Source organism: Bubalus kerabau, chromosome 5, assembly GCF_029407905.1.
Source record: "Bubalus kerabau isolate K-KA32 ecotype Philippines breed swamp buffalo chromosome 5, PCC_UOA_SB_1v2, whole genome shotgun sequence".
Taxonomy (NCBI): Eukaryota; Metazoa; Chordata; class Mammalia; order Artiodactyla; family Bovidae; genus Bubalus; species Bubalus kerabau.
The window spans coordinates 11,756,370-11,770,967 of record NC_073628.1 but is presented as its reverse complement, the minus strand read 5'-3'; the positions used below and the strand labels follow the sequence as shown (position 1 = coordinate 11,770,967).

Here is a 14,598-nt window from a genome sequence, read left to right as displayed (position 1 = left end):
CTTCCAGAGAATAGCAAGGCATGATAAGAAAGTCTTCATAAGTGAATAGTGCAAGAATTAGAGGAAAATAATAGAATTGTAAACAGTATAGATCTCTTCAAGAAAAGTGGAGATACCAGAGGAAGACTTCATGCAAAGATGGGCACAATAAAGAACATAAAAGTCAAAGACCTAACAGAAGCAGACGAGATTAAGAAGAGGTGGGAAGAATGCACAGAAGAACTATACAAAAATGGTCATAATGACCGGATAGGGATGATGGTGGGGTCACTCACATAAAGCCAGATATACTGGAGTATGAAGTCAAGTGGGCTTTAGGAAGCATCACTACAAGAAAAGCTAGGGAAGGTGATGAAATTCCAGCTGAGCTGTTTAAAATTCCTAAAGAATGAGGCAGTAAAAGTGATGCATTCAATATGTCAGCAAATTTGGAAAACTCATCAATGGCCACAGTGCTGGAAAATGTCAGTTTTCATTCCAATCCAAAAGAAAGGCAATTCCATAGAATGTTAAACCTATCGTGCCATTGTGCTCATCTCACTTTCTAGCAAGGTAATGCTCAATATCTTTCAAGCTAAGTTTCAACAGTACATGAACTGAGAACTTCCAGCTATACAAACTACTTTGAGGAAACAGAGATCAACTTGCCAACATCCATTGGATCATAGAGAAAGCAAGGGAATCCCAGAAAAACATTTCCATCTGCTTCACTGACTGTGCCAAAGCCTTCCACTGTGTGGACCACAATAAGCTGTGGAAAATTCTTAAGGAAATGGGAGTACCAGATCACCTTACCTTTCTCCTAACACGTCTATATGTAGGTCAAAAAGCAGCAGTTAGAATCAGACACGGAACAACTGAAAGATTTAAAATTGGGAAAAGAGAATGACAAGGTATACAGAGTCACTTTGGTTATTTAACTTATATGTAGGATACATCATCCAATATGCTGGTCTGGATAAATCCCAAGCTGCAATCAAGATTGCTGGGAGAAGTATCAACATCCACAAATATGAAGATGACACCACCATAGTAATAGAAAGCAAAGAAGAACTAAAGAGCCTCTAGATGAGGAGAGGAGATGAAAAACTAGCCTAAACTCAACATTCAAAAAAACTATTCACAAAAAGATACTCAACAAAAAGATACTCATGGCATCCAGTCCCATCACTTCAAGTCATATAGATGAGGGAAATGTGGAAATAGTGGCTGATTTTATTTTCTTGGGCCTCAAAATCACTATGGACCTTGACTGCAGCCACATAATTAAAAGACACTTGCTCCTTGGAAGGAAGAAAGGCTATGGAAAACCTGCACAGTGTATTAAAAAGCAGAGACTCACTTTGCTACAGAGGTCTGTAGTGTCACAGCTATGGTTTTTCCAGTCATCAGGTGCAGATGTGATATCTGGACCATAAGAAATGGTGAATGCCAAAAAATTGAGCTTTTGAACTGTGGTGCTTGAGAAGATTCTTGAGAGTCCCTTATACAACAAGGAGATCAAACCAGTCAATCTGAAAGGAAATCAACCTCTGACTCCTGCTGTCTCAGATGAGGCATCGACAGAGGGCCTCCAGGTGGAAAGAACGGATGCTTCCCCTTTAAAAGTGCCTAACCATAGCAGCTCCAAGCAGACAGTTTGTAGCCCCACTCATGGAGAAGTTCAGAAAGGCTGAAGGCTCTGTGTACCCTGAGTCTCCCGATACTTGCATTGCATTCTCCCCAGCAGCATTGGAGGCCAAGGAAGGGGCATTCTGGGCCCTAGAGGAGGGGGATGGCTCAGGGATCCACTGGGGTCATCACTTACCAAGTAGGACCAGAAAGGACAGAGCAGGCATATGTGGCAGAGACCTGGTGACTGGGTGTGGGACAAAAGAGAATCAGCTCTCCATGAAGTACCTCACCTAAACTCCCCTGGAGGAGAAGCCCAGTGATAAGTTCATCTGAGATGGGATGAAGAGAGTCTATTTCATTACCCCTTATAATTCCTCTGAATGAGGAGGTGGTGGAGTTAGTGGGTCTTCACAAACTCTTCCATGGCCTAGACTATCTCCCAGTCCCTTTCTTTGGGGCTGCCTCTCCCCAGCTTCAGTCATGTAGTTCTGGAGGAAATTGACAATCATGTGTGCTGTTGGGTCAGGGCCACAAGACCATGTAAAGCCAATCATAGGATCCCATGGCCCTGCCAGGACGGCTGATCTAGGACTATACTTGTGATCTGAGTTGGGTCATTCAGAGAACACCCTTGAACTCTGATGTCTTCAATCTTTTCTTTCCTTATTGGACATGCCTTCAGGATATATAACCCTAGGGCAGGTAGCTTGGACTCCCTCACTAGGTGTAGAAGCCTTAAGGAAGAAGGTTGTCAGGATAAGACCATCAAAGAAGAGGGAATGAAAGAGTGAGGGTGTGAAATAGAGAATGATGACTTCTGATTTCTTGTGTCCAGTCACTGAGATCTTTGTATTTGCTCTGAGTCTTGTGTCCTGGATTCCCAGAATCATTTCAATGAGTCTCCCCTTTCCTTGAAGCCAGGTGGAGGTGGGCTCCTCTCAACTGTTATTCAGACTTTGTTCTAGATCCTTCCCAATCATTGTACACCTCCCAGACACAAACAGAGGCACCTGTTTGTTTCAGCACCATTACGAATGAAATCCTTTATTCTTTAATGAGAATAGGGTGTGCAGACCACCAAATACAGTTCACCAGCATCCTGGGCAGGAGTACCCTAAGTGTGATTTAGTGTTTGCTCGGAGCAGCCTTACTGATTCCTGAACCACTCCAAGCATTTATACTGCCTGTGCCAGGCCAATCCTGTCATTTCCTCGATCAATGACCGAGAAATACAGCCTCAGGAAGACATCACCCAGGATCCAGGTCTCTCTAGATGTCCTCACTGTGTACTCTTTAAAGGTGGTATAGCAGTGGCCTCTAGAATCCTGGGGGAGTCAGAGACACACACCAGTCAGCCTGAGCCCTTATATGCGACTCCCACAAACATCCAGACCCAGCAAAATTCTTGGTTTTATTTCCCTCTTTTGGTAAGTATCAAGGGATTTTCTCATTAGCAAGGGATATGAGAGTTCATCCACAACTAAAAAGGGACAAGACATGAGGTTGCCATGAGGAAGGTTGTGGGGGAGGGGAGGACTGGGAGTTGGGGACACAGAGGAATGATTAACAACAAAGTCCTACTGCAGAGCATAAGGAAATACATTAAATATCAAGTCATAAACCACATGAAAAAGAATAAGAAAAAGAATATATATTTCTGTATGTATATAACTGAGTCACATTGCTGTGCAGCAGAACTTAATGCAATACTGAAGATTAGCCACACTTCAATAAAAATTTTATAAAAGAAAAAGAGTGTCCATAGTTCTCCTCTCTCCGTGTTTCTTTCCTTCTGACTTCTGATCCTTGTTTTCTCTGCAGAGAATGCTGGTTCTCCTCCTGCGTCCCCACAATCCATAGTTTATTAAGAAACTTTATATTGTATTGGAGTATAGCTGATTAACAATATTCTGAGATTCAGGTAGACAGTAAACGGACTCAACCATATATATCCATGTATCCTGGTCACAAAAATACCCCTCACATCCAGGTTGTCACATAATTAAGTGGAGTTCCCCATGCTACACAGTAACTAGTTGTTGGTTATCTATCTTAAATAGAGCAGTGCCCACAACACGTTCTTGAAGACTTAACTCAGGAACTCTGGGAAGCTTCCTTCGGCCCACACTCACCCTCTTTGGCCACTCCAGGCTTGGGTGGGTAAGTACTCTGGTTCTCCATCCCCACTAGTCAGTCCGTAGCCCTCATCACCCCAAGTAAGTCCCTAATGCCCCCAATGCAGAGCACCCTGGGATGCTGTTTGCATGGAATCCAGTGCAGTTTTGCCTAAAACAAGCAACCCTTCACATGGCTCCATGAGTTTACAGTTTTAGAATTCCTGAAATTCCCTCCCTTCCTCAAAGTCTTCTTTGAGCCCATCAGCCAGTTCTGAACTCCCCTAGGGAGTTGACATGAAGCCTCCACCCTGTGCCGGGGCTGAGCAGTCACTGTGCACACTTTATTCACATTAGCATCCAGCCTCCCCACAGAGGGGTGGGGTAGCCTGACTCACAAAGGGGGCACCCGGCCAGAGCTATGGGAAGATGCACCTGAGAACTAGGCTGACCATGTAATTTACATTCCAAACCAGGAAAATTGCGAGAAGGGAAGGGAGACTGTTAATCCCTATGGTGGGACAGCACACTGGGACTGTCCCCAGTCATTCTCCTTGTTACACGGCCTATTCAGTGACCACTAGCGCTGACTTTCATGTTCATACATGTGAGGTTTCAGATTGAACTGAAGCTCTTTGAGGACTGAGGACCATAGTGTTCCCCTCTCCTTGTGACTCCCACCATGCCAGCACGGTGTGGCGTCTCCACATTTATTTCAGGATGATCAGTGTCCCAGACGGCACTTTACGAGATCTCAAGTGGTTCGCCTTGTGGGAGGCTCTGGCCCAGCAACAAGGCTCAGCAGCATCTGCAATAGTGCGAGATGGCCTGCAGAGGGCGCCTTCCTCCCAGCAGCAGCCCAAGGGTTCCTGCAAGTTCTATTTGAGAACCACCCTTCAGGGTTCTCCCCTCACCTTGAGGATGTAGGCTCGAGCTGACACTGGGTATTTGATGCCATTGATAGTGAAGCTAATAGACGGCAGGGTATTGACCGCAAAACATGAAACGTAGTGCTGTTAGAGAGAGAGGGAGAGAGGTTGGCCCTAGAGATCCTTCTCGTGTATGGAGACTAGGAGTGACCCTGGAGCATGACCCTTCACCTTGGAACCCCTTGGCGTGGCGCTGATGAGCCTCTGGATGTTATTGACCAGTCTTCTTGGGCCAAGGATCAGTGATGACCCGGTATCCACAAGGGCCTCGCAGCTGCCAGAACAAGCAATAGCCTTTCTTTTCATGGAGATGCTGAGAGACAGTGTGACAAAGCGGGCATCAAGGCCACTCTGAGTCTCCCCAGAGCTGCCCCCTTCCCGACTGTCTCCTAAACAGCCCTCCATCTTTTGTGCTGACTCTTTTCCTTTGCTCTTGACACGGCACCTTCCTTGACATCCTTGAACACAGTACTTGAATACACCAGGATCTTTGGTATCTTGACACAAGCTGGTATTCCTTCCTAGAAGAGTCCCCTCCCCTTTGACTAGCAAATTTCTTCTCATCTTCCAGATTCCAGCTTAATTGTCATTGATTCAGGGAGTCTTTCCCTCGGTGTTTATCAGTCTCCTGTATTGGTCACTTTCTGTAGACCCTATCTCATGTCTGCTACTGCTGCTGCTAAGTCACTTCAGTCGTGTCTGACTCTGTGCGACCCCATAGATGGCAGCCCACCAGGCTCCCCCATTCCTGGGACTCCAGGCAAGAACACTGAAGTGGGTTGCCATTTCTTTCTCCAATGCATAAAATGAAGTCACTCAATCGTGTCCAACTCTTTGTGACCCCATGGACTGCAGCCTACCAAGCTCCTCCATCCATGGGATTTTCCAGGCAAGAGTACTGGAGTGGGGTGCCTCTCATGTCTAGCATGTACTAAAGTCACAATTCACTATGTGTGTGTGTCCTTTCTTGTGCATCTGCCTTCTTAGATGTGAGGGCGAGTTTTATTCTGATTGCCTCCTTAAAATGCCTGGCACACCGTGGATGCCCGATGCTTGTCTGTTCAGTGAGTGAATGAAGACTGTGAGAATAATTAATGAGAAACATCCAGAGAGCTGTATCTGGTGGGGAACTAATAATGGGTCAATCGCAGAGTGAAGATGGAGATTCTCAGGGGCAGCAGATTCTCATAGCGGTGGGAGAGAGGGGCTCCTCTGGGAGAGGGTGTCTCCCAGCACTGCTCCTACAACCAGCTCAGACCCTGAGACCCTGGCCAGGAAATACATGACTAGCCCACAGAAACTCCAAAGGACAGGTCAGATTTTGTCTGAGGGTATCACACAGAATCCTATCAATTATGCCTCTTATCCTCAGGTCACTCCTGGATACCACCTTCTTGATTCTTTGTTCTAGCCCCTGACCCACTGTGTGCCCAGGTATGTGGGGTGACTTTTATTAGTTGCTTTTAAGTCTTAAGACTGCAGCCAACCTCTCTCTACTGCTGGGTAGCTGCTCCCTAAGGAGACCAGATTTCCCCATTTGCTGAGGACTTTCCCTGTTTTTAAACTGACATTTATCTGTACTGAGAACTTCCTTGGTGCCAGCTAGCCCTGGACAGTTGGTCATGTTATAACTCTGTTCAGGCTGGTGTAATCCTCCCTGATCCTCTGTTCAGTACACTGTAGAGTCCTCTAACCATGCTCCACGCCTCACAGGGCAGTGGGTGCAGCCCTCTTCCAGCTGCACAGACCTCTCCAGACCCTTTTAGGATCATGGTCAGAGCCCTGGTCAGAAGGCCTGGGGATTATGAACCCACGAGTTTTTTGCGTATCTATGTGTTTATGTGTTTGTTTGTATATGTGTTTGTATGTGTCTCTAATTGTGCTTTCCTGTCTCTGACTAGCTATGCATGTTTATATGTGTCTCTGTTTAAATGTGTCTGCTAGTGTGTTTCCATGTGTCTGTGTGTCTGTCTGTGTCCTTGTGGGTGGTGTATATGTCTGTGTCACTATATATCTGAGAATCCATTTGTGTGTGTCTGCCTGTGTCCATGTACAGATGTGGAGCATCACTCAGGCTGACCCTCAGAGGGAGAGGCTTACCGGTCCATGCGTACACGCCAGTCTCCCACTTGGATCAGTGGTACCCAGTTGAGCGCTCCCTAGTAGTAGGCTTTGTCCACCGCACCAAACATCACCACACTGCCCTTCCCCTGCATCTGTAGAGAGAAAAGAAGGGGAGATCTTTGGAGGACAGTAACAACAGCATTGTTGGAGAGCTTGTGTTTGTGCTTGTCTACCCATCAAGGCCCTAATAAGGTCTCCATTTACAGATGCAGAAATCGAGGCTAGGAGCAATTGAGAACCAGAATGAGGTCAGTAACTGGCTAATGAGTGGCACAGAGGAGGTTAGAAGCTGAGTAACATGGCTGGGCTCCACCCACTATGTCTTCTGAAGAAGCCCAGAACCTACTGCTACCTGTGTGCTCAGAAACCCTCAGATGACACGGTGCTGAAGAGTTTTTGCTTTCCCCTTGTCCACCTTGTCATTTTTCAGGAAAATCAAAGTCTGGGAGTGCTAAGGATGTGGGTTCAGGTCACCCAGAGTTGGCTCCACTGGCCTGTGACCTCTACTGTCCAAAGGGCCCCACACTCAGAAGGGACCCCACCTCTCTTCTCCCTGTCTCGAAATGCCTAATATTTCTTTAACAAGGGGTCCCACACTTTTGTGTCCCACACTTTCATTTCTCACTGGCTCCACAAATTGGGTAGCTGGTCTTGGGCTCCCAGTGAAATGCTAATGAGGAAGGAAAGATCCAGCATCCTTCTCCTTCCTTCCTTATCAAATTCATAAGCAAATCCTAATGCCTTTCCTTCAACTTGTTTCCTGTTGCCTTCCATTAGCCTTCCTCCTTACTCATACCCCTAGACCAAGTTACTGCTCTTGAGCCCAGGAGCAGGAATGTGTTCCAATAAAACATTATTTATAAACACCAGTGGTGATGCCAGGTAGGGCCTGGGGGCCATAGTTATCCTGGGTTAGATTATCTCTCAGGATACTTCTTTATCAAGTGTTCTATAATTTTCATGCAACTGAAAGCATCTTACAGCTAATTTGGAGAAAGGGATTGTCCATCTCAGACTTACTTGCTCAAATAGAAGGCAAAAACAGGCTCAGAAATGGCACTTTGATTCTTCAGGTTGTCAAAGATGGGGATGGCTCCACTGAAGGATATGTTGGGGTAGTTCAAGCCCAAGATGCCATCAAAAGGTATACCCTCAAACTCAGATTCCGCCATGCTTAGACCGAATGGCTGGTCAGTGCTTACAAGGTCCCCAATCTGTGGGAGAGAAAAGTGTTCACTTACAGATACGAGAAGTGGGGCTAGGACTGGGCTGGGGTGCGTTGCCATTAGATCCTCAGAGAAGAATTGAGGCTGGGCTGCGTCTTTGGTGGACCTCAGACGGTTAGACCAAGCTGGGAGGGGAATTTGGGTTCCATTTTTGAGAGGCTGTGAATTTTAGAACATCTGCCCCTCTGAAAAACACCACCTGAGTAAGTCAAATTGGCCTTGTGGCTTCTGTCCAGGTGGAGCAACCAAGAGTCAGGCCAGGACCCACTGGTGCCACCTTGTGGACAAAAGGATCGAGAGCAAGATAGCCTTCTCTTTGGCATCCCTATCACCTAATGACAGGAATGGACTGCATTCTCCGTAAGGTACTGTGGATTCTGCATCTGTCTGGGAAGACAGAAACCGAAAACACAATCTTGCTTGCAGGGATCTATGAAATTACTGCCTGGGGAATTCACTTTTGGGGATGTGTGTGTTTCTGTGTGTGTATGAGAGAGAAAGAGAGAGACGGAAACTACTCAAGTACTTTGGGGTGGCAGGCCATAGGTTTATTAGACTCTCAAGGGTCCTCTAGAGTGAGAACTCATTTATCAGGCCCCCTGACAATTCTCACCTCCAGTTTCCCACTCTGGATACCTGAAGCCCTTGACTGCCCCCAGGGTCCCCAGATAAGTTTTATCCTGTCCCCAAACACCCCACAGCAACTTCAGTCCTGAAAAGCCAGCCTAGTTCCACCACTTACCACAGGCGTGACATCAGCAAGGCCCTTGCTGTCTACACCTCAGTTTCCTCATATGTCTCATGAGCTAATCAGATCACCTGCTGTGTGGTGTTGTTGCAGGATTAAACCAGTTATTACCTGAAAGTGCCTGGAACAGTCTGAGAATATAAAAGTGGGTGTTTTTTCCCCTCTTCTTGCTCCCAGCAAAATGAACCTAGAACTGCTCATGGGCAGAGGAGCTACAAGTCCACACCTCAAGCTACTCTCTGGGTTAGCTAATCTGTTTGCTCATGTGTCACCATGGGTAGTGCCTCCCCAGGGACAGGATTCTGTGTGTAAGATGGTCAATATATATATGGGAGTTAGGCTAGGAAGGGTCCTGCCAGATGGTCCTGCATCTGTTTTGCAAGCAGTGGTCACTCCTTAGAGAGTCCTGACTCAGCTTCTGTTTACACATTACCCGAACGGTGCATTAAGCAAGAAATCCCTTCATCCTTCCAGAACCGTAGGCGATGCTGAAGGTCTTTTGGGTAGGCCAGAAGGTGGAAGACTCAAGATGTCTGAACATAATGTGTGTAGCTGCAGACACAAGAGATAAGTGTCATCAGGTCTCAAGGGTGGAAACCAAGGCAGCAGGGCATGTGAAGGATGGTCCGGGTACAAGGTGTCTGTACTCACAACAGGCTGGACTGAGGCAAAAGATAGAGGGCACCCACAAGTCAGATGAGGCTATGTCAAAGATAACCTGGAATTCCTGAGGGGTTGTGCCAATGGTGATGTCACCCACATAGAGCATCTATAGGGAGAAGGAGGGAGTGGGTTAGTGCAGAACGGGCTACCCTCTATTCCCACACTGATGCCTCCCTTTGGGTGTCACATATCTCTTGAGATCACTTTCTAACCACCATGCACCTCATGGCCTTTTGTCACAGAGGTGCCTGCATTTGATTTTTTTTTTTCTGTGCTACATGGTATGCAGGATATTTAGTCTTACCAGGCATTGAAGTGGTACCTCCCGCATTGGAAGCCCAGAGTCACAACCCCTGGAACTCAGCCTTCAGTCTATGCCTGTTTTTATTTCTGGCCTAGAGTTGGGAGTGAGTGGTGATGGAGAGGGATTTAATTCAAGTTGATTGATGTAAAGTGACTTAATGCATACTAAACATGTTATTTTTCTTTCTGTTTATAAAGGAAGATCACCAGGGACATATAAACCAACTAATTTAATAATGTCCATTTGCTGAAGATAAATGGATATATTTCTTATGTAATTCCCCAGTAGTGTCCATGCCTTAAAAATTTTTGTCTGCCAAACCAAACATACAAAAAAAAAAAATTTTGACGTATTTTTTCAATCAAAAAGACAAAACCACTCAAATCTCCTGCTCAGCCTGAGATTAATAGGGCTACCTGCAAACTGTGCAGCCAAAGTAAAGATGACAGTGTTTTATGACTCCTTCCAGGACTCCCAGGGTCCATTCCTGCATGAGATCTATCCAGGCCTGTCCCTTGGGTCCAACAAAAGGAGCCTGGCCTGATTGCCAGGTGTGTATAGGTGGGACACTGTGTCTTAATCCTCATTTTTTCATATTGTTTAAGTTTTGGTGTTAAATTACAACAGGGGAAATATAACAGCATTTAATAAATGACACACACTTATACCCTTTAACTCAGCAGTTTTACTTCTATGGATCTATAAAATGATACATTGATGAAAATATAAAAAGCCAACTGCACAAGCTATCTACTGCACATTGTTTTTAAAAGTAGAATATCTTTAGGCCAATTTATTCCTAAGTATTTTACTCTTTTTGTTGCAATGGTGAACAGGTTTGTTTCTTTAATTTCTGTTTCTGATTTTTCATTGTTGGTGTATAGGAATGCAAGGGATTTCTGTTTATTCATTTTACATCCTGCAACTTTACCATATTCATTGATTAGCTCTAGTAATTTTCTGGTGGTGTCTTTAGGGTTTTCTATGGAGAGGATCATGTCATCTGCAAACAGTCAGAGTTTTACTTCTTTTCAAATCTGGATTCCTCTTCTTTCTTTTTATTCTCTTATTGCTGTGGCTATGACTTCCAAAACTACACTGAACAGTAGTGATGATGTGAGCACCCAAACATTTAGCAATAAATTTACCTAAAGAAACAAAAGACATATATAGAAAACCATGAAACACTGATGAAAGAAATCAAAGATGACACAAATAAATGGAGAAACATACCATGTTCATGGACTGGAAGAATCAGTATAGTAAAAATGAGTATACTACCCCAAGCAATCTATAGATTCAACACAATCCCTATCAAACTACCAGTGGTATTTCCCACAGAACTAGAAAAAACAATTTCACAATTTGTATGGAAATGCAAAAAAAAAAAAAAAAAAAAAAAAAAAAAAAAAAAACCCAAGTAGCCAAAGCAATCTTTAGAAAGAAGAATGGAACTGGAGGAATCAACCTGCCTGACTTCAGGCTCTTCTACAAAGCTACAGTCATCAAGACAGTATGGTACTGCCACAAAGACAGAAATATAGACCAAAGGAACAAAATAGAAAGCCCAGAGATAAATCCATGCACCCACAGACAACTTATCTTTGACAAAGGAGGCAAGAATATACAATGGAGAAAAGACAATCTCTTCAACAAGTGGTGCTTGGGAAACTGGTCAACCACGAGTAAAAGAATGAAACTAGAACACTTTCTAACACCATACACAAAAATAAACTCAAAATGGATTAAAGATCTAAATGTAAGACCGGAACAATAAAACTCTTAGAGGAAAATATAGGCAGAACACTCTCTGACATAAATCACAGGAAGATCCTCTATAATCCACTTCCCAGAGTAATGGAAATAAACACAAAGATAAACAAATGGGACCTAATTAAACTTAAAAGCTTTTGCACAATGAAGGAAACTATAAGCAAGATGAAAAGACAGCCTTCAGAATGGGAGAAAATAATAGCAACTTAAACAACTAACAAAGAATTAATCTCCAAAATATACAAGCAGCTCATGCAGCTCAATATCAGAAAAATGAACAACCCAATCAAAAAGTGGGCAAAAGAACTAAACAGACACTTCTTCAACGAACTCATACAGATGGCTAATAAACACATGAAAAGTTGCTCAACATCACTCATTATTAGAGAAATGCAAATCAAAACCACAATGAGGTATCATCTCACTCCATTCAGAATGGCTGTCATCAAAAAGTCTACAAGCAATAAATGGGGAGAGGGTGTGGAGAAAAGCTGGTACTGCCACTATGGAGAACAGGGTGGAGATTCCTTTAAAAAGTGAAAATAGAACTGCCATACAACCCAGCAATCCCATTGCTAGGCAGAGACCCCAAGGAAACCAGAATTGAAAGAGACACATGAACCTCAATGTTCACTGTGGCATTATTTACAATAGCTAGGATACAGAAGCCACCTAGACTTTCATTAGCAGATGAATGGATAAGGAAGTTGTAGTATATATACACAATGGAATATGACTCAACTTAAAAAAATGGAATGCATTTGAGCCAGTTCTAATGAGGTGGATGAAACTGGAGCCTATTATACAGAGTGAAGTAAGTCAGAAAGAGAAACACAAATACTATTTATTAATGCATATATATGGAATTTAGAATGATGGTAACAACCATCCTATATGCAGATCAGCAAAAGAGACACAGATGTAAAGAACAGACTTTTGGATTCTGTGAGAGAAGGTGAAGGTGGGATGATTTGAGAGAATAGCACTGAAGCATGTGTATTACCATATGTAAAACAGATGACCAGTACAAGTCCAGTGCATGAAGCAGGGCACCCAAAGCAGTGCCCTGCGACAACCCAGAGGGATAGAGTGGAGAGGAAGGAGGGAGGGGGTTTCAGGGTGGGGGTACACATGTGTTCCTGTGGCAGATTCGTGTTGATGTAGGGCATAAACCATCACAATATTGTAAAGAAATTATCCTCAAATTAAAATAAATAAAATAATCAAAAAAAAAAGAGCAAAATATCAGCAAGATACCAGAAATGATCATCCACAGGGGTATGTGGAATAAGGCACAGGGCATCCCAACACCTGGGTATAATGTGGATGGAGGGAGGAGTGGAATGGGTGACTTCAAGGTGCACTGTGTATTTACTTTTAAAAAGAAGAAGGTCCAAAAAATTTCTTATAGTTTGTTGCTTCTACATGCATATCTATGTTTGTTTTCATTTTTTAAAAACACAAGGATAAGCCATAAACTACTGAAATATAATTTACAGATGAGGGGCAGGGAAGTGAGATTTTTCTTGTTTTATACTTTGATTTTCAACCATGCAAATGTGTTGCAGAATCAAAAAATAGGTAATTACATGTGTCAAAATTGAGAGCAAAGACTAATAAGTCTTAATTGTATAAAGTTGGTGACCAGTTGCACATAACAAAACGTTACTTAAATTGTTTTAAAATTCAGAATTATGACTCTACATTCAGAGTGGAATATCTTCTAAGCACAAAGGCAAACAAAAATACTGCCCATCCAAAACAAAAGTGAAAGAAACCCAAAAGCAGAAAAGGAAAGAAATCCGAAACTATATTCAACAACTTGTTGTTGCTGATATTGCTTCTGTTACTGTGACAGTATCGTATGTATTTTACAGGTAAAAGCAAGTCAGTAACTAAAGCTAATATTGTTCTGAAGTAAAATTTTCAATGGTTAGAGAAGAGAGATTCACACATAAAATAAAGAAGCTTAAGTAAAACCCTGCTGTCTTAAATCTTGAACTGAAAGCATAAGTTTGTACAGCCAGTTATATTCCTTTTTTTTTTTTAAGGAAAATCTGTTTCCTGACTCTGACCACTGAAAAGCCTAGAAGCAATGGCAACTTGATTTTACAGTGACTATCCTGAAGCCTAACACATGGCCTCTAAATATATTTCACACCAGACGATCCATGGATTCTTAAAGAGATGACTGATTTTAGGACTGGTAAAGAAATGCAGCAAATAATCTTGGGAATCTTCAAAGAACAGAAAGTTGAGGAACTTCAAAGACCAGTGAGGACTGGACAGAAAGTTTAGGAATCCATTTGAAGAGGCCAAAATTGGGACAATTTTAGCATTGCATCAAATCCATTGAAACAAATTAAATGTATAAATGTCAGAAATTCCAAATACTACGCTGTTGTCCAGTCACGTAGTCATGTCTAACTCTTTGCAATCCCCATGGAATGCAGCATGCAAGGCCTCCCTGTCCCTCACCATCTCCCGGAGTTTGCTCAAGTTCATATCCATTGCATTGGTGATGTCATCCAGTCATCTTGTCCTCTGACACCCTCTTCTCCTTCTGCCCTCAATCTTTCCCAACATCAGGGACTTTTCCTATGAGTCAATTGTTTGCCTCAGGTGACCAAAATACTGGAGCTTCAGCTTCAGCATCAGTCCTTTCAATGAGTATTCAGGGTTAATTTCCTTTCAGATTGACTGGTTTGATCTCCTTGCTGACCAAGGGACTCTAAGGAGCTTTCTCCAGCACCGCAGTTCAAAGGCATCAATTCTTTTGTGCTCCACCCTCTTTACGGTCCAGCCATCACAACGGTACATGACCACTGGGAAGGCCATAACCTTGACTCTACAGACCTTTGTTGGCAGAGTGATGTCTCTGCTTTTCAACATTCTTTCTACGTTTGTCATAACTCTCCTGTCAAGGAGCAAACGTCTTCTGATTTCATGGCTGCAGTCCCCATCCACAGTGATTTTAGAGGCCAAGATGAGGAAATCTGTCACTACTTCCACCTTTTCCCCTTCTATTTGCCATGAAGTAATGGGGGTGGATCCCATGATCTTAGTGTTTTAATATCTAGTTATAAGCCCACCGAAGGTGTCC

At 43.5% G+C, this 14,598-nt stretch overlaps 1 pseudogene; it reads right to left on the bottom strand.

The window, feature by feature from the left end:
- Window positions 1–2,789: 2,789 nt before the first annotated feature.
- Window positions 2,790–14,333, bottom strand: LOC129654149 (pregnancy-associated glycoprotein 1-like; annotated as a pseudogene).
- Between the last annotated feature and the right edge of the window lie 265 nt (window positions 14,334–14,598).